Source organism: Scyliorhinus canicula, chromosome 1 (assembly GCF_902713615.1).
Source record: "Scyliorhinus canicula chromosome 1, sScyCan1.1, whole genome shotgun sequence".
NCBI classification, from domain to species: Eukaryota; Metazoa; Chordata; class Chondrichthyes; order Carcharhiniformes; family Scyliorhinidae; genus Scyliorhinus; species Scyliorhinus canicula.
In genome coordinates this window covers 96,168,705-96,194,541 of record NC_052146.1, presented here as the reverse complement: position 1 = coordinate 96,194,541, position 25,837 = coordinate 96,168,705, and the positions used below count along the sequence as shown (strand labels likewise).

The window sequence follows — 25,837 nt, the reverse complement described above, 5'->3', positions numbered from 1 at the left end:
GTACAGTACTGCTGCCCTCTCAGAAGGTTTGACTTTTCAATTTTAAACTGGGATCCTGACTGCCCCCTGTAGCCACCTGGGGTGTCCACGTCCCGATTACAAAATGGACACTTTACAAAGAATGAAGGGAAAAATGGACAATGCTGAGAAAGCAAGCAGGTGCAAGGTTTGTCTGTTGATTGGAGTTATAGCTCCCAGACAAGACCGATACTATTACCATACCAATGAGCCATCTCCAGGGACAAAAGAGTAACATTTAGGTAAACGATACTAAAGCAGACACCCAGGCGCCAGAGGAGACTAGAACAAAGCAGGCCAATGGCCACCAAGGGCCTGTCCAGCAATCAGGGCACCCACCCCTTTATTGGAGGAAATCGATACCAATGATCAAGATACGGTCCAATTAATTGGGACCAAGTTCAAGGACCGCCCAAAAGCACGCAAAGCCCCCTTTGGGTATAAGAAGAAGCCCCCAAGAGAGAATCGTTCTTCTTGGCCTTGGCTCTCAGCGACGAGAGACCTGCCTAGCAGCTGCACCAGAACAAGTAAGTCCAAAGTCAACGCACGCTACGAGATAGACGCTCCTAGCTACTATTCCGTACCAGCTCAACCCCAGCAGCCTCAGAACCGGACAATGGCCATTATTCCTCTGACTGAGTGGGCGCCCGAAGCTAAGTATAGGCTTTAGTAGTAGTGATAGTTTAGTTGGTAGAGTTTGTGCATGAGTATAATTAACTGTGTGTGTAAATAAATGAGCATTGATTTCGAACTTACTAACTGGTGTATCGAGTCTTTGATCAGTATTCGGTTTTGAACCTTGTGGCAGTATCGAAAGATACCTGGCGACTCTTGAGCAAACGTAATTAGAATTAAGGAATATTAATTCTAATTAACCGCCATAAACAGAGCCAATTAAAGAGAGAACACAACAAGCAACACCCCTTAGGTGGGTGTGGAAGATCCCATAGCATCATTTTGAAGAAGAGCAGGGTGTTAATACTGGTGTGGTGGTCAATGATTATTCCTCAATTTAACATCGCTATAAAACAGATTATTGGGCAGCAAGGTGGCACAGTGGTTAGCATTGCTGCCTCAAGGCACCGAGGTCCCAGGTTGGATCCCAGCTCTGGGTCACTGTCTGTGTGGAGTTTGCACATTCTCCCTGTGTTTGCATGGGTTTCACCCCCACAACCAAAAGATGTGCAGACTAGGTGGATTGGTCACACTAAATTGCTCCTTAATTGGAAAAAATTAATTGGGTACTATGTGAAAATTGATTGCTGCTTTCTACAGTGCAGCAGTGACGACACTCGAGAGTATACCTCATTAGCTATAAAGCAGTCCTGGGTGTCTTGACTGTGAACAGTGCGATACCATTGCAAGTTCTTTCTTACTTACCCAGAGAGATTAGACAAGCTGGGTTTATATTGTTTTGAGCGGAAAAGGTTCAGGGGAACATTAATCGAGGTGTTCAAAACCAAATGGGTTTTGATGGGAGTGCAAAGATGTGCCGGTTAGGTGGGGTCGCCCTGTTCTCAGTAAGTAGCCAACAGTATTGCTGACAAGTTGCTTTTCATTTCCTTGGCACGGTTAACAATTTTCAAACTTCAGGGAGAAATTTTGAAATGGAATCAGCACAACACCAGTAAGAAAGCTCAGAATCCCACGTGATAAAAACTGTGTGTTAAGTGTTGGGGCTGTTCACATTCCAGGGGCGACATTCTCCCCTACCCGGCGTGACGGAGGGTGCCGGCGTAGGGGAGTAGCGCCAACCACTCAGGGGTCGGGCCTCCCCAAAGGTGGGGAATTCTCCCCACCTTTGGGGACCAGCCCCGCGCCGGAGCGGTTTTCACCAGAAGACTGGCGCAAAAAACCGGCGCCCCCGGCAGTGGGGCTGGCCGAAAGGCTTTCGCCGGTCACCGCATGCGCCCGCAGTGATGTCAGCGGCAGCTGGCCGCTGACGTCACTGCCGGCGCATGCACGATGTGGGGTTCTCTTCCGCTTCCGCCATGGCGGCCGCGGAAGGAGAAATAGTGCACCCAGGGCACTGGCCCGGAGTCTGAGCGGGGGGGCCCGATCGCGGGCCAGGCCACCATGGGGGCACCCCCCGGGGTTCGATCGCCCCCCGCCCCTCCCCCCCAGTACCCCGGGGCCCGCTCGCGCCGCTGATCCCGCCGTTCCAGAGGTGGTTCAAACCTCGGCGGCGGGAGAGGCCTCCCAGCGTCGGGAATTCGGCCCATCCGGGCCGGAGAATCACCGCAGGGGTCTCTCCGATCGGAGTGGCGAGATTCCGCCGCCGCCACTTCCCGGGTGACGGAGAATCTCTGCCACGGCGGGGGCGGGATTTTAGGCGGCCCCAGGCGATTCTCCGATCCTGCTGGGGGTCGGAGAATTTCGCCCCAGCTTTGGCAAACTAGCGATTCAGCGTTTGCTAGACTTGAACACTTTATTGGGTAATAGAGGAGAGAAAGGCTGTTCAACGGTTAAAAATAAGTTTCAGATTACCACAGAGCTTTGGTTATGAAATTTATACTGTACTGGCTAGACCGATCCAGGGAAACGAGTAATTAATAGACTGACATGCATATTGTTGAGGATACTAAACCATATGCTCTCCATGGAACAGGACCCGATTATCTTACATTAAAAGCCAACAGATTCAATTATTCAAAGGAGAAACACCTTGGGCTTTGAGATGATTGCACAATTGAAAGAGGCTCTCTCTAAACCTGCTCTGCACTCGCCAGTGTGTGCCCATATGCCTGTCATCGATTCCAGCTTCCCTTTTGTTTGAAACACACAGAGCTTTTTTTTCTCCAATTCGTTGTCTAATGGATTGGTCTAGATGTGTGAACACTGCTTTGGGATGTCTGCCAGTTTAACTTGAACAAAAACCTGCCTAATACAGCACTGAGCTTTCTGTTGCCTGCAACTAGTCCAATTTTCTCAGAACTGTGTTTATAGATTCTGATCGTTCCTGGATTAAAATAATAGGGAATGTGAAACATCTGAGCGCCGCACAAAAATGTAAGCAAAGAGTCAACTTATAAACTATTTTTCAGGAGGGGAATTTCTTTTTACGATGGCAGCCAGGCCTAACAATGAAACACCAGGAAGGAGAAATGGGAAGCAGAGTTGAGAGGGGAGATCAATTGGGGAGTATGGAGTAAGGCGCTATGTAGGGTAAATGGGACCTCCTCCTGTGCAAGGATGAGCCTGATACAGTTTATGGTGGTGCACAGGGTGTAAATGACTCGGGCGAAAATGAGTGTATTCTTTCAGGGCGTATCACATGAGTGTGAGAGGTGTGTGTGTGTGTGGGGTCAGCGAATCACACGCACATGTTTTGGAGTTGCAAAAAATTGGGAAGATTCAGGGCAGGAGTGTTCGCGGTCTTAGCCAGGATAGTGGAGGAGGGGTTTCAGAGAAGCTGGAGCTCATGGGGAGGAGGAAGGCCGATGCCGTGGCCTTCGCCTCTCTGATTGCACGGCGACGGATTTTGCTGGAGTAGCGGTCGGCATCACCACCGGGGGTAGCGGCTTGTTTGGGTGACCTATACGACTTCCAGCGATTAGAGAAGATAAAGTATGAGTTTAGGGGCTCTTCAGGGGGGTTTAAGCAAAAATGGGGGGTGTTTGTGACCATGTTTATGGGGCTGTTCGTCGCGGGGGAGGGGGGGTGACAAAGGGGGAAAATCTGTACAGACTGTATAGTTAATTTTTGGGAAGTATGTTTCCCGGGGTGTTTATTTGCTGTAACCTGGTTTGATACATATTTGTAATAAAATACATGTTTTTTAGAAAATGGAACACCAGGAAGGCTTTCGAGTTTCACTCTCCACGGATTCTGCCAGTCCTGGCACCATGCCTCTGCCAGCATATTTGATGGTGGGCATGCTGGAGGAATATGGCGAGAGGCACAGAAACCAGTTTCACACTGGCCAGGATCTTCCACTGGTGTCCAGCATGGAGGGTTGGAAAACCCACCAAAGCTCAGTGTGAACCTCATTTGTTTCCCGTTAACAGGATGCAGATGCAGGCCCAACTGCCCCCCATGCGAGATTCTCCACAATGGGAGGGGAGGGGTACAACATGCCGGCGTGAAACACGTTCGTACCACGTGCCGTGCAGATGTCGGTACGCATCTGAACAAAGCATGTTCTGCCTTTGAAGTTCAGGATGGAGGCCGCCCTCCAACCCTGGATCACTACATCAATGGATCGGGGAAGCATCTGCAGGTGAACTATCCAGATTCAACGGGCGGGATTCTCCGTCCCGCCACACACCTTTCTGGTGCGGCGCACCCCCGCCAGCAGCGGGATCCTCTGTCCCAGCAGCCGGCATATGGCATTTTCCATTGTGGGCACCCTCAAGCTGTTGGGAAATCCGCGGCATGAGTGCACTGCCGGCAAAGTGGAGGACTCTGCCGATGGAGAATCCAGCCAAATGTCCTGGAGGGAGGTGGACCTTCCAGTCCTAGAGATACATCTTTATTCTCAGGAGGTTCATCTTCAGGCCTCAAGAGTGCTCCTGATGATCTATTTTCATTTTCAGGAGGTACACCTTCTTTCTTATTTAGTAGGTCAGTGATGTCGGGCACCTTTTCAATATGGCACCCGGACACAATGGCAGACTACGTACCATCCAGGTCTGCCCTGCCACTGAATACGGTGGAAACAGCTGGGTGCATAATTAATGAGGTTGGGGCCAGAAGATTGGAGTGTTTTCTGTCAGCCGCCACAGCAGGAAATATTTCATATTCCCGCTCCCGCCACAGCACTTAAGTTTCAAAATGGGAGAATTCCACCCTTAGTTACTGAAAGGGCTCCATGTGCAACCTGGTCCCTTTACAGTCTGGCATATTGCTGTAATTAGACACAGCTAAGGTTAGTTAGAGGTCAATTGCTCTGGTACATCCTGAGGCCAATTAGAGGATATTTTCCATGAAATCTAGAGGAAGTGAATCTTTTTCTGTACAAAAGTTATGGTAGAAACCTGCACAAGTAATGGAAAATTCCGGACAAAGAGAATTATTTCTTCCAACACTGTACACAGGTTAAATTAAAACAAAAAACTTCCTTTTATATGGCACTTTCACAACCTTAGGAAATCCCAAGTCACTGAAGAGTAGTAGCTGTTGAACTGTAGGAAATGTGGCAGCCAATTAATGATTAGCAAGCTCCCAGGAACTGCAATGTTAGAATGACAAGCCAGTCTGTTTCTGGTGATGTTGACTGATGGGTTAATTATTGATGAGCACACTGGGGAGAACTCCCCAGCGGGTCCCCAAAATGTACCCTGACGTCATTATAGTTTCCAATACTCCAGGATTGGCCTTGACTCACCAGGAATTGATGATCAATCTCCAGGACTCTGCTGTGTGCTGCTCTGGAGACAAAGCAACGGAACATTAAAAGGACGTTTTTTTTGTCATTGTCTTTGAACAAGATATCTCTTTTGCAGATAGACAACTATTGAAAATTGGAAAATAAAAGGCTGTTTGCTGACAGTCAAGCATCATCCAATTGAATAAGAACATAAGAAGAACATAAGAACTAGGAGCAGGAGTAGGCCATCTGGCCCCTCGAGCCTGCTCCGCCATTCAATTAGATCATGGCTGATCTTTTGTGGACTCAGCTCCACTTTCCGGCCCGAACACCATAACCCTTAATCCCTTTATTCTTCAAAAAACTGTCTATCTTTATCTTAAAAACATTTAATAAAGGAGCCTCACCTGCTTCACTAGGCAAGGAATTCCATAGATTCACAACCCTTTGGGTGAAGAAGTTCCTCCTAAACTCAGTCCTAAGTCTACTTCCCCTTATTTTGAGGCCATGCCCCCTAATTCTGCTTTCACCCGCCAGTGGAAACAACCTGCCCACATCTATCTATTCCCTTCATAATTTTATACGTTTCTATAAGATCCCCCCTCATCCTTCTAAATTCCAACGAGTACAGTCCCAGTCTACTCAACCACTCCTCGTAATCCAACCCCTTCAGCTCTGGGATTAACCTAGTGAATCTCCTCTGCACACCCTCCAGCGCCAGTACGTCCTTTCTCAGGTAAGGAGACCAAAACTGAACACAATACTCCAGGTGTGGCCTCACTAACACCTTATACAAATGTAGCATAACCTCCCTAGTCTTAAATTCCATCCCCCTAGCAAAGAAGGACAAAATTCCATTTGCCTTCTTAATCACCTGTAAACCAACTTTTTGCGACACATGCACGAGCACACCCAGGTCTCTCTGCACAGATAATGAATCTTTTTTGCTTATTGGCGAAGGAAGGCAGTGGGTCAGAAGGGTGGATGTGTTGGTCGACTAATGGCTGGATGGTGGGGATAAATCATGTAATAAAACCACCAAGATTACATTTGATCATAGTTGCCAACCCTAGGGATCAGTTACATCCATCTGAGAGGGTGGACACGTTGCTATGTGACCATTTTAGCTTGTTTTTAAATCCGTCAAATTTGAACATCTTGTTCATGAGGGGAAGATTGGAATCATTGGGGAAGGGGTACCCGTATAGCCTATAAATTAAACTGTGATTAAAGCAAGCTGCAAAAGATATGCCCAACTGGCTCCAGGGGATGTGACATTTTATAGCAATGTTGCTATAGAAGCCTCTTCCAGAGCAAGCCACCATGAGACGTTTAGATTGATTTGGCTCTGGAGGTGCATTTAATCCATGAATAAATTGCACCAAAGAAAAACATCAAACACCGAGAATGAATCCCACCAGCTGAATGACAGCAATGGCCCAAGCCAAGCACACAAAGGGACTGATTTACTTGGAGCCAGAGGAATGCGGAACCGCACTGGCTGAAGTAAATTTAAACCTTAACCCACAATTCAGGCCATGTGATGGTATTTAAAATACTTCTGAAATATCACTTCAGTAAAGTGGAGAAAAGAGGATCGGGACTTCAACAGAAAAGAGGAGCAGAATATTTATGCTTAATCTTTCACTTTGAAGCCACCCTGGCCCTAAAACCTCAAATCTCCAACACGAAAGAAAAGTCACATTTCTACCACAAGATCCCAAATGCGAAACACTGACACCACTTCAGCTTCAGAACTCATAGTTCTGACATGTTATGAGATTACAAAATATATCCCATTCTTAAAATTAAAATTCCCAACTGTGAAGCGACAGGGAACTGATGCTTTTTGAATAATTATCTGCAGCTTCTGTGGAGGGTCTTTTTAATCAAGTTAACGGTCACCTCTCTTCTGAAGAAGAGCACAGGGGATGGACGAGTTTTCCCGAGCCCAGTTCTGGAATTGTTAAAAATATTCTCTCTTGGGGTTTGAGTGTGGCTGGCAGGGCCAGGATTTAGTACCCTCTCTTAATGTGCAGGTTAGGTGGGGTTACAGGGATAGGGCCTAGGGAGGGAGCTCTTTCAGAGGATCGGTGGGGACTCGATGGACCAAATGGCTTCCTTCTGCACAGTACAGATTCCATGATTTTAATTATCTTGGACTGAGTGTGTCACCAGGCCGTTTCAGAGGCAGTGGGCCTGCAGTCACATGTAGAGAGCCAGGTAAGGTTGGCAGATTTCCACCACTGAATTCCATTTGGAAACTAGATGGGATCAAACAAACTGGTAGTTTCATTATTATTAGAAATGGGACTCGTCTTGTATTAATTAATTGAATTTAAATTCCCCCCTCCCCCAAGCTGTGTGGTGGGATTTGAACTCATGTCCCCAGAGCCGGAATCTGGTTTACCAGTTTAGACATATTACCATCATGATGCTGTCTAGAAACATTCTCGGTGTAATCAGAAACCTTTCTAATTTATTTCTACACTAAGTGATGTGGAAGCCTGAATTCTCATTCGTGCATTTCTTTGTATTTAGTGAATCCCATGAATTACGAACACCGAGAAACTGGCGGTAGCTTTCTATTTTCTGTATGTTTGTATTTTCCAAATAGTCATTGCACTGATATTTAAGTTGTATCACATAGTCATCAGATGGTGAAGCCTACCCAGTAAATCCTCAGGTTTTCCTAAAAATAAAACTGTGATTATAATGCTCTTGTTTTCATGAAATTAACAATTAATAAGCACGATTAATTATCCATTCATACAAATAAAAGTCATTAATTCATCATTGATTCATCCTCCAAGGTCACTGAAGCTGATGGTCAGTGGCTGATGCTGTTTGGTTCCATGTCAGGGTCACTTATTTCAGACTCAGTTGCATTAATGTGGGGAAGCCATGTGTGGGGAAGCAAATAACTGGGCCGTGGACTGTGTGGGAAAGATCTGGAAGGTGAGAACTTCCACAGATGTATTTTCTGGTGCATATTCATCTCTCAGTCCTCACTGCCACCACCATCATGGGTTATGGCACCCTGTAGTTCAAGGCCAGCATTATCTGAGCCCGCCATCGTCATGGGCAGGACGAGAAAACTGACTTCTGGCCGCTCTGCAAGCTTTCCCATCCAGTCCACACTGATGCTCACTGCTGCTGGGGCTTGAAGAGCCCCAGCCTAAGTATCATTACGGAGGTTTTTTTTTAAATTTAGAGGATCCAATTATTTGTTTTTCCAATTGAGGGGCAATTTAGCGTGGCCAATCCACCTAACCTGCACATCTTTATGTTGTGGGGGTGAAACCCGCGCATACACGTGGAGAATGTGCAAACTCCACACGGACAGTGACCCAGGGCCGGGATTCGAACCTGGGTCCTCAGCGCCACAGTCCCAGTGCTAACCACTGCGCCACGTGCCGCCCTATTATTAGAAAGTTTTTAACAAGGCAAAAATCAGGGCACATTTCTGCTCCCTGGCACACCATTTCTACCAGTGTTTTTAAAAATTCTTTCATGGGATGTGGGCATTGCTGGCAAGGCCAGAAATTGTTGTCCATCCCTAATTGCCCTTGAGAAGGTGGTGGCGCAGTCCATGTAGTGTAGGTCCATCCTTAGTGCTGTTAGGGAGGGAGTTCCAGGATGTTGTCCCAGGACAGAAGTGTGCACCTCTGTGTGGCTCAATGCCAGCAAATCAGCCTGTAATGGTTTATAGGACACAGGAAACAGTCAATGTGAACAGGTACGTTACAAACAGCAATCAACACTTGAGCTATCAAGTGAGCAAAGTGGATAATTATGCAGTATAGAAATGAATACACTTGTGTGCAGAATATTCACAAGTGAATCTGTCTCTGCTTATGATAATTACGTCACGGATCCCCAGGAGGCTAGGTGTTTCCTATACATTTGGCACAATGCACTTTGTACATGGGATACGGCACTTACTTCATAATTGACAACTTGCATTTTATACCACTGTATAAAATCATTTGAATAGCTGCAGAATATTGGAATTCATTATGACTTCGGCTCCTCCATCTTTCCTTCTGTTAAATCTTTAGTTTACAAAAAGTGGATGAGTGCCGCAGTCACAGTTTTTTTTTAAATTTAGGTTACCCAATTATTTTTTCCAATTAAGGGGCAATTTAGCTTGGCCAATCCACCTACTCTGCACATTTTTGGGTTGTGGGGGCGAAACCCACGCAGACACGGGGAGAATGTGCAAACTCCACACGGACAGTGACCCAGAGCCGGGATCGAACCTGGGACCTCAGCGCCGTGAGGCAGTTGTGCTAACCACTAGGCCACCATGCTGCCCCGCAGTCACAGTTTAATAAATCCTAATAATCATTTCTTGTCAATGCACGATTTTGTAACCGGATTGGGGAAGCAGCAAAGCTGTTACTGGTGGACACACTCCCTTCAATACAACGGAACCCAAAAAAATAGGAAAGGGGAAAGCATGAGGAACTCTTCCCTTTTCCGGACACCTCTCCCTCTATTCGCACTGAGACTCTGATACATCCTGGGGTACGATTACCAACCCCCATCATACCAAACATTAGTTATTCTTTGTGTGATGAAGTGCTTTTTGACATCAATCCTGAACCAACCGATGATTAGTTACTATATATGACCTCTTGTGCTGCAGCCAATGGTTCTCTTGAATTAGTCCTTTGGATTTACGATATCTCTCCAACTTAATTAATCGAATCAAGCGACCACCATTGACGGTTGTGCCAGTAACGGCCTGGGCACTGGGTTCTGGAATTCCCTCTCTAACTGTTCCTTCTCTCTCTCTTTCCTCCTTTAAAGGTGCTCCTCAAAACCTACCTCATTAACTAAGGTTTTGATCACCTATCCTAGTGTCCCCTTATGTAGCTTGTGCCAAATAGAGTTTGATAGTGTATCAGTGATGCCCTTCAGTGTGCTTTGCAAAATTGAACATGCTATTCAAATTAATTGATGCTGTCATTGATATCTTGTCTATCAATCATCTTCCTTCAAGGCAGGGCAGCACGGTGCCACAGTGGTTAGCACCACTGCCTACGGCGCTGAGGGCCCGGGATCGATCCCAGCCCCGGGTTACTGTCCATGTGCAGTTTGCACATTCTCGCCGTTTCTACATGGGTTTCACCCCCACAAACAATAGACGTGCAGGTTCGGTGGGTTGGCCAGATTAAATTGCCCTTAATTGAGAAAAAAATAATAATTGGGTACTCTAAATTTTAAAAAATGAATCTTCCTTCAAAGCGCCAAGAATAATTTTTTACAATCTTTCCTCATAACTTCATCTTCTAACACAAGACATCAGCTTTGTTGGCATTCTGTGTACCACTTCTAGGGCCTGGCTATTTGCCCAGTGGTTCAGACTTGAGGACTGAGTTCATTCGCAAGGTTTAGCTCGGTTTATTACTGTGAAACGTCAGCTCGACAGCCACAGATTTGAACTTGACTGTACCGGCACTGCAGCTTGCTTTGTTAATGGAATATGTGACACAAGTGGTTTTACATTCCAAAATCTAGTCCTTGCTTTCTCTGAGGGATGTAATCATAAGCTAAATATGGATTGAAGTGAACAGAAGGAGCCCAGGTAAGTTGGCTTTACTTTTAAGTCAAATCCAGTAAACATCTAATCTGTGCAGCCCTTGAACCTTGTGGTAAACCTTATCAGGCGAGCACACATTCGCACAGTTCTCATTCTCCTATCTCAAACTTTCCCTGCATCAACCATCAGAGAGAGCAGCCGCAGTGTTGTCACAAAATCCTTATTGAATCAACTACTAGGACAGAAGCAAACATGGCAATGGAGAGTCATTCATTTCTCCCCACGAAAGGGGAGGGCAAAAGGGGGAAATACTTCAGCATCTGATCTTCAAATGCTTCAACAGTTAATAACTGGTGGGGGTTCACCATTGGTGGCGGCAAAATATCAAGGCCGAATTTCCTGAGTTTCCTGAGGAGGTTTAGGTGCTGTTGTGCTTTCTTGATCGTAGAGTCGACCTGGGCAGCAGGAAAATCTGTAGCTGCACAACGGGCTACCTTCAAAACAGAAATGATCCAGACACAGTCAAGGTATATTTCCTTAAAAGAAAAGGTGTGTCAAACAAATCCAGAGCTCCCGCAAAGAAAAAGGAGATAGAAATTATGATAAAGAAGAAAAGGTGTGCTAATGACAGATGGAAAATACTGTTGAGAACCAAGAAGAATACAGAAGGTTCAGAGGGAAGGTGAAAAAGAACATTCGAGAAGTGAAGAGGGAAAGTGAGAAAAGGCTGCAGCCAACATAAAGGGAAATCCTAAAGTCTTCGACAGGCATATAAATATTAAAAGGGTGGTAAAAGATGGAGTTATGCTGATTAGGAACCTAAAAGAGAATTTACACATGGAGGCTGGGGGCATGACTGAGGTGTTAACTGAATACTTTACATCTGTCTTTACAAGGAGGTAGATGCTACCCAGGCCATTTCCCTGGAAGGTGTCAAAACTGATAAAGAGGAAATGTTGAATAGCCTGTCGGTACTGAAGGTTGACGAGGCACCGGGACCGGACGAGATGCATCCAGGAGTATTGAATGAAGCTAGAATGGAAGTTGCAGAGGGGCTGGCCATAATCTTCTAGTCTTCTTTAGACTCAGGGAAGGGGCCAGACAACCTGGAGAATTGCAAATCTTATATCCTTGTTCATAAAAGGTTGCAAGGATAGCCACAATAACTGCAGGCTAGTCAATCATGGGCAAGCTTCTCAAAACAATTATTTGGGATAGAATTAGTAGTCACATGGAAAAATGGGAGTCAATTAGAACGAGCCAGCATGGATTTTGAAAATTGAAGATGAAATGAAATGAAATTTGCTTCTTGTCACCAGTAGGCTTCAAATGAAGTTACTGTGAAAAGCCCCTAGTCGCCACATTCCGGTGCCTGTTCGGGGAGGCTGGAACGGGAATTGAACCTTGCTGCTGGCCTGCCTTGGTCTGCTTTAAAAGCCAGCAATTTAGCCCAGTGTGCTAAACCAGCCCCTTTAAAGGGGCAATTGTGTTTAACTAACTTGTTAGAGTTTTTTGAAGAGAAAACAGAAAGGGTTGATGAGGTAATGCTGTTGATGTGAGGCTTGTGAGAAAAGTTATAGTTCATGGAATAAAAGGGACAGTAGAAATGTGGATACAAAAATGGCTGAATAATAAGAAGCAGAGAGTAATGGTCAATGGAGCAGGAGGAAGGTTTGTAATGGTGTTTCCCAGAGGCTGGTAGTGGGAACCTTGCTTTTCCTGATATATATTAATGTTCTGGATCTTGGTATGCAATGACAATTTCAAAGCTTGTGGATGATACAAAACTTGGAAGTATTTTAAACTGTGAGGCGAGCAGTGTATAACTTTAAAAGGACATAGACAATGTGGTGCAGTGGGCAGATAGGTGGCGGATAAAGTTCTATGTGGAGAAATATGAAGTTATTAATTTTGGTAGGAAGAACATGGAGACATAATATAAAATAAGTGGTCAAATTCTCAAGTTGATGCAGGAGCAGAGGGTCCTGGGTTTATACGTGCATAAATCATTGAAGGTGGCAGAACAGGTGGAGAGAGCAGTTAATAAAGCATATAGTATTCCACGTGTTATTAATAGGCATAGAGTACAAGAGCAAAGAGGTTATGTTGAGTTTATACAAGACACTAGTTCGACCTCAGCTGGCATATTGTACAGTTCTGGGCGCCACACTATCCGAAGGATGTGAATGCATTAGAGAGAGTGTTTACAAGAATGGTTCCAGGGATGAGAAACTCCAGTTATGAGGATAGATTGGAGAGGTTCGAGAGAAGAAGGCTATGAGGACATTTGATAGAGGATGTTCAAAATCATGAGAGGGCTGGACAGAGTAGTGTTCACACTCTTAAAAGGATCAAGAATGAGAGGGTACAAATTTAAAGTGATTGTAGAAGAAACAAATGTGACGTGAGAAAAACCTTTATCACTTTAACTCCACCAGGCCCTCCTCCTTCATTGAATCATTTAATTATATCACCCAGCTGCGGACTTTCAAAGATAAATGCAGTCATTTCAAGGCCGCTCCTTCAGACCAGAAACCTAGGTGCTTTGAGCATTTGCCAATCTTCTATCTGCCTTCAGCTACAACAGCAATATACCTCAGAGTGGGCTTTACAGAACTTATGCTCAAAGAGACAGGCCAGGTTCACTGCTGCTGTATCACTGATCTAACACTTAAAGCTTACCCATTTGGTCAAGCAGCCCATCACCTGTCTTTGTAACTTTTAAAAAATAAATTTAGAGTACCCAATTATTTTTTTCCAATTAAGGGGCAGTTTAGCGTGGCCAATCCACCTACCCTGCATATCTTTGAGTTGTGGGGCTGAGACCCACACAGACTCGGGGAGAATGTGCAAACTCCACACGGACAGTATCTTGGGCCAGGATCAAACCTGGGTCCTCAGCGCCATGAGGCAATAGTGCTAACCACTGCGCCACTGTAACTTGGTGCCAGATTTCGCTCCTGAGAAACACCTTGGGATGTTTTACCATGTTAAAGATGCAATAATAATGAAGTTGTTGTTGGGAGGCTGAGACAATAGTCAAGGAGCGAGAAGGAAAGGCACTGAATTACGTCCGGAAATACTGAACTTTAAATAAGACCTCATGCGTCAAGGACTGTTTTGTATACCGTTTTTTTTTTTCTTTTACAGTGTCAAATCATGATGCTTGTGCAGAGACCCTTATGAACAGTAAGCAGTCAAAACAATCAGAACTTTAATATCAGCCACAAGCATCAACCACTTGGCTACAGAGCCCGCTCTGAGTTACTAATTCCCCTGTGTACTGGATTTTAAATTGACAACTACATCAGATGATGTAGTAATACTTTGGCTAGCATTGTCATATCTCTTGATGCTAGGGTAGGATTTTGACACATGTATGCAATGTCTTTATTTCCTCACCCACATATTCCTCCTCCAATCTATACAATAATTTGATGCCTCAAACTTAACACAGGGTTAACTAGAGATATATCAGACTCTTTTCAACCTTGGCCAGGTCCTGAACAAGAGACCTTGTCCTTTCAACCTACTTTTCAGCTCAAGGGAAAATATCTCTGTGCTGCATCCATTCCACAGAAACACCCAGAGGAGGACTTTCAACTAAACACACAGCACTCCAGCGTGGGGCCCCGGCAAATGGAGCCTCACACAGAGAGGTGACTGTTGTGGTGGGAACACCAGATAGAGACTTGGTAGCTCTAAACTTGCTGATACGCTCAAAATTTCTTGAGCCTATCAAACAACAATACAGAACAGCATCGGGCTCTGATTGGTGGGCACCCCTTTAGAGCGGGAGAACAGTTTGCCAAATGTTGAGAGGTGGTGGAAACTGAGATCAGTTCAGACCCAGAGCTCCTGGGTTGGTGTGAAGTTCCTGAAATTTCTTTGAGTAAAGGTGGAAAGCAGGAACCAGGTTTCTGGCATTTAGTCTGATGGGCAGCCTGAAGCAAAAGTGAGGTTGTCGACTTACCATCAGCCTGCGAAGCCTTCAATGTGGTGAGGAGGAGGCACTGGTCAACAGTTGTCAAGGGGAACAGCAGGGCGACTCGCAACATTGAGGCAAGGTCAGATATCCAGCAGCAGCCAGCCAGGCAGGAGCACACGCGGTCGTCGAGGCCCGGCCACCCATGCGATAGCCGAGGGGTGAGCAAAGCAGCAGTTGGGATATCATTGTAGGTGGGGCTGGACACCATTGGGGACATGGCTCAATGTCATGTGGCCCGCGCTCAACGTCATTGGGGTTGGGCAGCCACGTCACTAGGGGGTGGGGCATGATGTGGAGCCCCCGCAAAGAGGGAGAGTGCGTGGTCCTCAAAAGTGTAAGTCTACCTCTTGAAACAGCCATTCAACAGTGAGCACACAAAACCTTTCCCTACACAGCGTTCCCTGCACCAACACTTTTTTGAAAGGCTGAGTTCACATGGGATTAAGGGTGTTTGTTAAGAAGAGCCCAGAGAAATGAACCTTCATTATAGCGTTGTCCTGGCCCAGTTCCAGGTAGGCTTTGAGACATGTCTATGAAGGCAGTTTAAGGTTACTGTCTCTGTACTGATTGGGTTGCCCTGGCTTGAGCTGCTCTCTGTTGACGTGGAACTACAAAGGTAGTTGTTTGTATTGCTCAGGATACCAGACAGCCTGAACTAATCCTCACATGCAACAATTGCTGAATAAGGCCCTGGTAAAGGGTTTCATAAATCATTCTGTTGTTCAACTTTCTTAGCGAAAAATACAAGAGATTAACAATGAAGTGATATTAATATAGAAACAAATTATCTTCTACCCGTTTCCTGCTGAATAGGCAAGAAACAATACACACTGCTGCTTCATGGAATTTGCGCATTCTCCCCGTGCCTGCGTGGATCTCACCCCACAATCCAAAGATGTGCAGGTTAGGAGAATTGGCCTTGTTAAATTGCCCCTTAATTGGAGAAAAGATAATTAATTGGGTACTCTAAATTTATTTAAAATAAAATATGAAGATCCATTCCCTTCCACACACACCCTTGTCCAGTAAAGCATATACAATCTTACAAACTTTACTTATGATGTGGAGATGCCGGCGTTGGACTGGGGTGAGCACAGTAAGAACTCTTACAACACCAGGTTAAATCCACCAGGTTTGATTCAAACACGAACTTTCGGAGCGTGGCTCCTTCCTCAGGTGAATGGCGAGGTATGTTCCAGAAACAGGTACCTGCAAATGCCTGCATTCCAAGCATTGTCCAGCATCTCTGACTTTGTCTATATAAATGTTTCTGGAACATACCTCGCCATTCACCTGAGGAAGGAGCCGCGCTCCGAAAGCTCGTGTTTGAATCAAACCTGTTGGACTTTAACCTGGTGTTGTAAGACTTCAAACTTTACTTAGTCATTAGTTAAAACTTTTACAGTGCAAGGTGTACTTGTGTCAGCTGTAGCTCAGTTGGTTGCAATGTTGTTCCTGAATCTGAAGGATTCAAATCCCCTTAGGTGGACATAAAGGATCCCTGTGCTATTTCAGTTAAGAACAGGGATGTTATCCGTGGAGCCCTGGGCACTATCCATCCCTCAAACAACATCACTTAAACCTAGATTCCTTGGTCATTTCACATTGCTCTTTGTGGGAGATGGCTGTGTGCAAACTGGCTGCCCCATTACAACAGTGGCAGCACTTGTTGGTTGTAAAGTGCTATGGCACAGATTGTGGTTGAAAGAGGCACTATATAAATGCAGTCCTTCATTGTGTTGTTCTAGGGTCACGATTCTTGCTTTGGGAATTTTTCATTGAAATTTTCAACCGGTCCAAGGCTCAAATTGTACATTGACCATTGATTTTTAAAATTCAAATTAGAAGATTTGAAGGGTGAAACTTTCCACGAAGATGGGGAAATGGCCAGGGAGTGAGATTAATGAGATAGGTGCAGAGACGATGGGCTGAATGTCCTTCTTCTGTGTTGCATCATTCTATGATTTTAGGATATAATGGAGGCCCAACAAGAGGGTCATAAACAGCTGGTTCCAATTAGCATCTATTTCACAAACAATAAGCTGTCTTCAGTGACAGTCCTTTTAATGCAATATGTCAATTTAGGAATAAGCCCTTTGAAACCTATAATTGATTCATGAAACCCCAATACCCAGGAGATATTGACTGGAGTGTTCAAACAGTTCTCCGTCCTTTTCCCTCCCCCACCCCCCTCTCAAATCGACAGGAAACAGCCATTTCATAAAGGACTCAGCATTTTCCAATTTACTGCACAGCCAGGTAAGAGGATTAGAAATGCTCAAAGCTTCAGATTAATGTCACTCTTCAGCAGATGGCTACAGAATCCAACATCTTTTCAAAGAGGCTGCTTGGTTACGCCTGACGACAGCCACGCTAAGGGTCCAGGCTGCCAGAGCGGAAGCTCTTTGAGGCTATCTGAACAACTTTGTAACACAGTGTGTGTGCTGGCACCAGTGCTGAACACAGCCCCTGAAAAGGCCAATGACAGCACAATGGATTCCACTGCTTTTATCCCTTATCCCGCCCTTATTTCTCCACTGCCACAGTCAAATCCATGATGATAGAATCCCATAATTACACAGGAGGAGGCCAATCGGTCCATTGTGCTTATGCTGGCTTTTTGAAAGAGCTTTCCATTTAGTCCCTCCTTTGCTCTTCCCTCATACTGCAATGAAAACAATGTTACTTTGTTACCTAGTTAACCTAAATTTCTCATTTCACCTAATTTTCCATGTAAACCAAATCTAAATGAATTTAAAATATTTGGAACTGTTTCTGGTCCCCCTTCAACTTATATTCTGGGGGCTGCCCTCCATTCCTGTGCCCAAGCAGCACGGGGAGTGAATATTGGCAGGCTATTTGACTGTGGAAGGAGTCAGGGCAAACCCCACTCCCCTGTTCACACCCAGTACAGGCTTGGCTTTGGACCTTGGATCTCCTTAGTTTGCGTTCCTCAGTGGCCTCACTTAATGATGCAGTTATTCAGCTGTGCAATCAAGGGAGCCCAGAGATCATTACTGATGGTCTGTCTGTACAGAAGAATTTTGCTCCTCCTTCCATAGGAACGGAAGAGGATGAAATTACTTATTATAAGGATCTGTACTGTGCTGTCACCTTTTGCCAATTACATTTTCCCATTAACCAATTCTTCCCTCAAGTACAAGAGTTGTTGACTTCATACTTCGATCCAAACTTGACATCTAAAGCTCCCTACCTTGCACCGAGTGACACTCACCCATCACTCCTCTGCTTTCTGCCCTACACTGGCTCTCAGTTTGTCAGCACTGTGATTTTAAATCATCACCCCTGTTTCCAAATCCTTCCGTGGCCTGGCTGCTCCCTATCTTTATAACCTTCTCCTCCCAACTCTCCAAAATCCCTCAGTTCCTTCAAATTTTGTCTCTTACACATCCCCCAGTTTTACTCATCCCACCATTGGCAGCCATTCCTTCAGCAGTTTGAATGATAGGTTCTGGACTTCCCTCCCTAAACGTCCCCATCTCTTTCACGGCTCTGTTAACCTACCTCTTTGACCGGGTTTTTCTTCAACTCTCCTAGATGCAATTAATTCAGTGTTTGCCATTTAACAGATCTGTGAATTGCCTCAGGAACATTTTGCTACATTAAAGGGGCTACATAAAGGCAAGTTGGTGTTATGCTCCAGTACTCTGATCATGGGTTGGATTTAATGCAGCCACTGCCCTGGGAAACATGGCGGCTGAGTTCAATTAACTATGAGAGAGACCCGGCCTCAGTCTCCTGGCGCTGATTAAATCAGAGAACAGAAGAAACTGACAGGATTCCTGGTCAATTAGGCTCCTTAATGAGACAATTGACACCCATTATCCCTGAACCCATTGCAATGTTGCAGTGGTTCAGGTATTACTTTTTCTGAGTTACAAAGCCAGGGGCGCGATTCTCCGCTGCCCACGCCGGTTGGGAGAACAGCGGGAGGGCCTCCTGACATTTTTCACGCCCTCCCGCTATTCTCCCCCCCCTTGCCCAACCCACGTCACGAATTGCCGCTCGCCATTTTTTACGGCGAGCGGCGATTCTCCGCGGCCGATGGGCCGAGCGGCCGGGCCTTTGCGCCCATTTTTTCACGGCAGCAAACACACCTGCTCGCTGCCGTCGTAAAAACGGGCGCTGGATGTCCGTTTGGGGCATCCAGAGGCCCGTTTGGGGCGGGAGCACCACCATTGTGCTCGGGAGGGGACAGGCCCACATGCGCGGGTTGGAGCCGGCCGCTCGTCATCTTGCGACGACGGTCTAACGACGGTCGTTAAGGCCGCGACGACGTGATTCCTGGGGTCCCACTCCTCGCCCCGATGGGGGGGGGGAGAACCGGGTCCGGGAACGGGCGTTATTATAAGGATCTGTACTGTGCTGCATTTGCGGAGAATCTCGCCCCAGGGCTCAGATTGTGGACAGGTGCGAACCCCTAATTCAGCTCCATGCCTGCTCAAAAACCAATTCAAATTCAAATTGAATCCAATTCATGATCTCCACAAGAGAGACATACCAGATCTGAGCCAAAGGCAGAGCAGATTAAATGGAGATGACAGAACTTTCCCATGCCCTCAGGAGGCCTTTGTTGTTATATGTTCTATGTTTAGTATATGTCATGAAGAGGTTCTGAGTCTTGTCTGGTTTAACATTAAGTGTTTATTAGTAACAGATAACTATGTACAAATATATATACATATACAGTGTACAGCCCAATCTATGAGTTAACTCCATGCTTGCTTCTACACAGGGCGTACCGTGTCTTTTTACATCACTGTGTTTTCCACTCAGACATTGACCCTTGTTATGGCAGGCCTTTATACCATGGGCGGGAGTCTGTGATCCTGAGGCTAAGTGTTGATGCCGTCGCAAACGCCGTTCGTTTCCCGACGGTGTCAACATGGCCTCAGGATCAGCAATTCTGACCCCTATGTGGGGCCAGCACGGCACTGGAGTGACCCACTGCTGCTGGTCCCGGCATCAACTAGGCTCAGCGGGGTCTGCGCATGCGCAATGGCACCAGCACCAATGTATTCATGCACAATGGCACCACCGCCAATGTACAGTGGCTCCCTTCTCTGCGCTGGCCCCGACGCAACATGGCATAGGGCTACAGGGGCTGGCACAGAAGAAAGGAGGCCCGCAGCACGAGAGGCCAGCCTGCCGATTGGTGGGCCCCGATCACAGGCCAGATCACAATGGAGCCCCCCCCCCCCCCCCCCCCCCCCCCCAGGGGTTGGACACCCCCGCACACAGACCGCCCCCGGGCCCTTCCACGCCGAGGTCCCTCCGGCTGAGAGCAGATTAGAACGGCACGGGCGGGACTCGGGATTTTTGCTATGGCCACTCTGCCCATCCCGTGCCGAGAATCGGTGGGGGTGCCGCGTAGAGTAGCCTCCGACCGGCGCCGCGCCGACCACGCCGGCGTCGATTCTCCGCTCTGAGGAGAATCATGTCCCGGCATTGGGGCGGCGTGCCGCGATTTACGCTGGTCGTGGTGATTCTCCAGCCCAGCCCTGGGCTGAGAGAACCCTGCCCCATAATTGCCAGCAACCTTCCGGGGGTGGGGCACTCGCCCGTATCAGGCATACTGTCCCCATTCGAGAGACCCACCATCGGACAATGGGGTGGTTGCTGAAAGAGGCCTTTGCCTCCAATCCTAATGCCCCCCTCTCAGGGAATGCCGAACAGAGGCCACTTAAGTATCTGAAGGGCACTTGATTCTGTCAGGCTTCCCCAAGGAATTTGACCAGGTATCTCTGCTGGTTCTCCAACATGGAGGTAGGGTGGGATGTACAGTGAGGCCTACTGGCCCAAAAGAATTCCAGTCAAGTTTGAGACTTGAAAATTAACACTGGGAGCTTCTTTGACATGGGGAAGGGCGTGGGATCCTGGCAACTAATTGGCCAATTTTGAGAATATCACTGATGGGTGACTGTTCCCCAGTGTTGTGACGTCAATGTGACCCTGACATTGGGGTCCTGATCCAACGGGCAAATTCCTGCCCCTATTTGTCTATTAAATTGGAGGTAAAAGGTCCCACTACACCATGCAGAGAAAAACTCTGTCCAGTAGCTATCCATGGACCAACACAAATTCATTTAACTCACTGTTGTGGATCTTTCAAAATGTAACAGCCCACTGCCCACCGACATCCCTAAGGTGCCCTTCTCAGTGATATTATTCAAGGTCCTTGGCTGAAATGTTATAAATGTGGATACTGGGCTACACAATATAGGTCAGGAAAACTGTTCCAGTGTTGGCAGCATTGTGGCAGTAAGGCATCAAACCACTCCTTCCAATCCTTCTAAAATGCTATTGAAACAAAGAAGAGCTGTCACAGCATTTAAACAAGAACGATCGAAATTCAATAGGTTTTGAACACTGCCTTTTAACAAAACCAAGATATTAATGGGAACAGATCCAACTCTGAAATATTTATGAATCAATCCTGTCCTGGCGCAGACACTCTATCGAAGTCAGTCTATTATGGGAGTACATAAGTAATAAAATATACTAATTGAAAATGAAGGAACCATCGAGCCTTACAACCTGAACATGGTACCTCGGGAGCAGGCGTCAACCAAGTCTCAGTTTGTGCACAAGAGGAGGAAATGAGGAAGATTAGAGGGAAAGGGATTCTTGCACCGATGATTATTTCTGAGATGGTAACCGTTTATTTTTAATTCTTGTTATAAGGAAAAACAAACGCCCACCCATCCCCTTCCCCTGTATTAATGTCAGTGGTGTGTTTCAGATTCAATACAAATAGCAGGAAAAGGCTACAATCCACTTCAATGGAAACTAGGAAAGGCGGATATGCTATCTCCAGGGTCCAATAAAATTCAGACGGATTCTTTCTAACTCGGAATTGATAAGTGGACATCTATTGATCTCAGCTATTCAATTCATTCTGGAAAAAGCAGTGTTTGCAGCATTTTGTTCAATAGTGTCCCCAGAAGGTTACCTTGAGAGGTCATGTGGTCCACAGGAAGAAGCAACTTTTCCCTTTTAAACTCCTTTAAAGATCCTGCCTCCTAAACTTCAGTGTCGGGAGTTTAATTGCACCAACATCCACATGGATGTGCAATGAGTCTCTTTTAAATGATAATAATCTTTCAATGTGGTGATCGGAACAAAGGGGTGGAACGAGTTGGTCATTACTTTCCTGCACATTTTCAGCCGGTGTCACCACGTAACAGCTTTTAAGGAAAGGAAGTCGGAGATTACAATCTGATTAGGTCTGCAGCAGGACAATTCTTCGAACAGAAAATAGGAACTTCAAGGGCCAAAATCAACAAAGTACTAAGAAAAGGTGCCTAATTTCCTCAGTGTATAAATTGTATTTATATCAGTTTTGATGAGGCCTTTCATCCTTCATTTGTTATACTCGCGTAACAACTGAGTAATCACTGCTTTAAGAATAATATACAAAAAGGAGGAGCTATTTCTTGCTGTTCTTCCTAGCCTGCAGATACTCTGGGAAGGGATGGACTGAGTTAATGAGGAGAAGCAAAGCTGCCAATCGAGGAAACCTTCCAACATGGTACAACAAGGCAGCACGGTGGCCTAGTGGTTAGCACAACCGCCTCACGGCGCTGAGGTCCCAGGTTCGATCCCGGCTCTGGGTCACTGTCCGTGTGGAGTTTGCATATTCTCCCCGTGTCTGTGTGGGTTTCACCCCCACAACCCAAAAATGTGCAGAGTAGGTGGATTGGCCACGCTAAATTGCCCCTTAATTGGAAAAAATAATTGGGTAATCTAAATTTATAAAAAAAAAAAAAAAAAAAACATGGTACAACAGACAGGGGTGGGTTGTAATTGGATCGAAGTGTGACCAGAAGGTAATGAAGGTCTTCCCTGAACCCATGCCTTCAAAGTGGAAGAACCCTGCAAAGTATTTCACCAAGGAGAAGACAATAAGATGCAAGCCTCTTGCTCTTCTTCAAAATGGTGGCATGAGATCTTTCACATCTGCCTGAGGGGGCAAGCTACAGCCCTGGTCTCATCCAAAAGGTAGCACCCCTGACAGTGCAGTACTTAAGGCAGTCAGCGTGGATTCCGTGCGCAAGTTCCTTGAGTGGTATTTTAACCCACAATCTTCTGACCTAGAGGCCATGGTTGGCGTTAGGCTGCCTTGCAATGATTTGAGTTGAGTCTGGTCAAACACCAAATCCTGACTGCTTCCGGATATCAATATCAAACAAGGAAGAGAAGTCATTCAAAATACCAAGGGGGGTATTCTCCGCTCCCGGGACTAAGTGCCTGTGAATGCCGTTGCGTTTCACGACGGCACGAACAGGGCCCGGGCACGACCTATTCTGGCCCCCTACGGCGTTGGAGTGGTTCACGCCACTCCAGAGTCCCTACGTGGTGCCAAATGGACGCCGCGCCAACCCGCGCATGCGCAGCTGGGGCAGCTCATTCCTGCGAATGCGCAGTTGGGCCACGCCATCCTGCGCATGCGCGGGGAACTTACACGCACTGGCCCCTCACCAACATGGCACCAGGGTTCTGGGGCCGGCTGTGGAAGGAGGTAGGCCCGGGGAGCGGGGGGGGGGGGTGGGGGGGGAGGAGAGGCCGGCCCACTGATTGGTGGGCCCCGATCGCGGGCCAGACCCCTTCGGAGCCCCCCTCCCACAGGCTGCCCCCCCAGCGTTCCCGCACAGTTCCCACCGGCAGCTACCGGGGTGAACGGCGTCGGCGGGACTGTCATTTTTTTTGCCGGCCGCTCGGCCCATCTAGGCTGGAGAATCAGCGCTCGCCGTTTGCGGCGATTCTCCGAGCGGCCCGGCACGATTCTCACGCCGCTGGTTTCGGGGGGCTGGGAAAATCGCGTGCGGGTGTCGGGGAGGCGTGGCACGACTCGCGCGGCGCCCCGGCGATTCTCCCACCCACCGTTGGAGGGAGGGGAGAATACCGCCCCAAGTCTATAGTGAGTTACCAAGTCTGGCTGGATATATTACTGGAGGTTTCATCACCCCGTCAACAATTGCTCTTGCCCAGTAAAAGTTGCTTTCCTCCGTTCTTCCCATCGTCAATATTTTACAACTAGTAAACAAAAATGTTAAACAATGAACTGAAAACATCAGCCTATTTTTAATGCCCTTACAACAGTAAGCAAGAGTTTGATCTTTACTTCCTGGGGTCTCCAGGGCAATCCTGAAGGATTGGTAACCTCTTGGACATCCTCATTTGGTAAATTATCTCCTCCCGTGCCACCAACTCCAAAGCACTCTGCTGAGCCTCAACTCATTGCTGATGCAGGGTGGCTGATATGATTTCAACACTGCAAACACACACTCCAAAAAGTAATTTATTACTTTAAATGCATTGAGCTATTTTGATGCTCATGATATTGTTGGAATGCAAGGTTCTGTTCTCTCTGCAGGCCCACCAGCACTGTTTCCAGATTCAGTCCAGGTTAACGCTGTAGTGGGTAATGGCATCAACAGATCTATCTATAAATAACGGCTGAGGTGATTTTGACACGTAAATTGCTCTCTGCATTGATCTGATATAGTTCAAGCAACAGGAAGTAATAAATAACATGGGACACAACAGTAAAATCAAAATCAAGTCAAGGACACTGAAATATTGTTCCCCTTGTTCAGAGCCACAGCACTGAATGCTCTTGGTGTCAATATGAGCACAACTAGTTCGATAGCAAATGGAATGAATGGATATGTCAACAGTCCCTTAATATCACACTTCTCTCCATGAGCATGTATCAAGAAGGGTCATCCATTGTTCTCTAAGGTTCAAGGAGAGAAACTTCCATTTATAAAAATCCAGAGACGAAAAGCAGGCCGTTGATTCGCTTACACCCGTTTTACACAGTCTGACAAAGTCAGGATTAACCCCCATTGACAGGATTATGGGTTTAGTATCAGGACCTTGATACTGGAGTCAGAAATGGGGGTCTGACCTCACACTGTGACAGCAGCAGTCAACCAGCTGTGATTTTCGCCAAATCAGCCAACTAGCAGCTGGAACCCATGTTCGCTGTCTAATTAAGGCCCAAAGGTGGGCTCCTGAAGCTGAAGGGCCAATAGCTCAGAAGGTGCTGCAGCCTACAGTTACAGGTGAGGGTGAGAGAGGGCGCCTTCATTCTGAGGCACGTTCTCAGCAACGTTTAAAACTTTGCAATTAAAAAATCGTCACAACTGCCAGGCCACAATTGTGGAGGGGGAATACGCAGCCCTCCACGTCCATTCTCAGCCCCACATGGAGGCACAAATTCTGCTCCATGCGCTTAAATCAAGCCAAGCTCCTCCCCATCTCTGTAATCTCCTTCAGCTCCCAAAAACCTCTGCACTCCTCCAATTTTGGCCTCCAGAGCATCCCCAATTTTAATCCGTCTGTGGCCATACCTTTAGCTGCCTGTGCCCTATGTTCCAGAATTCCTTGGCAGCTCTCTACCTGTCTCTCCATCCAGGGTGCTATTTAAAACTTATCTCTTTGAGCACAGTAAGAAGTCTTACAACACCAGGTTAAAGTCCAACAGGTTTGTTTCAAACACGAGCTTTCGGAACACTGCTCCTTCCTCAGGTGAATGGAGAGGTATACCTCATGGCTCATCACCTTACTTGGCAGTGTATTCCTCAGGTGAACCAGTAAGGCAGGTGAGAGAGATGAGCTTACAGGCTTTCTGAGTGATTACGTGCCTTCCAGTTTGACAGATTGGATCTTGTTGAAACCAATAACAATGATGCTGTTAGTTATTAAAATAACGTAGAGTCTCTGTGAGCAGGGTATCAATCCGTAGAGTCACTTCCTCAGTACAGTTGCAGGCCTGATTTGTGGTATTAGCAATTTTTGGCTTGCAAATCAGCTCAAGGACATTGTAAGTGAGCACTAGAATCACAGACCGATGCTGCACATTCCTTGTGTGCCGCCTGGGCTACAGCCGATGCATTGACAAACTATTGCTCAGTGTGGTCAGGTTGTAGATAAAAGTGATTCTTCT

The 25,837-nt window shown here is 46.6% G+C and overlaps 1 protein-coding gene and 1 long non-coding RNA gene across 2 annotated transcripts in view; one reads left to right on the top strand and one right to left on the bottom strand.

The window, feature by feature from the left end:
- Positions 1–25,837, bottom strand: part of sdc3 (syndecan 3) — a 285,025-nt gene that overhangs the window by 185,187 nt on the left and 74,001 nt on the right. The gene's annotated exons all lie outside the window — the stretch shown is intronic.
- LOC119965295 overlaps positions 2,977–25,837 on the top strand; it is a 51,021-nt gene continuing 28,160 nt past the window's right edge. The window contains exon 1 of the long non-coding RNA XR_005460485.1: positions 2,977–3,027. This is a non-coding gene — a long non-coding RNA (uncharacterized LOC119965295). The remainder of the gene's footprint in view (positions 3,028–25,837) is intronic.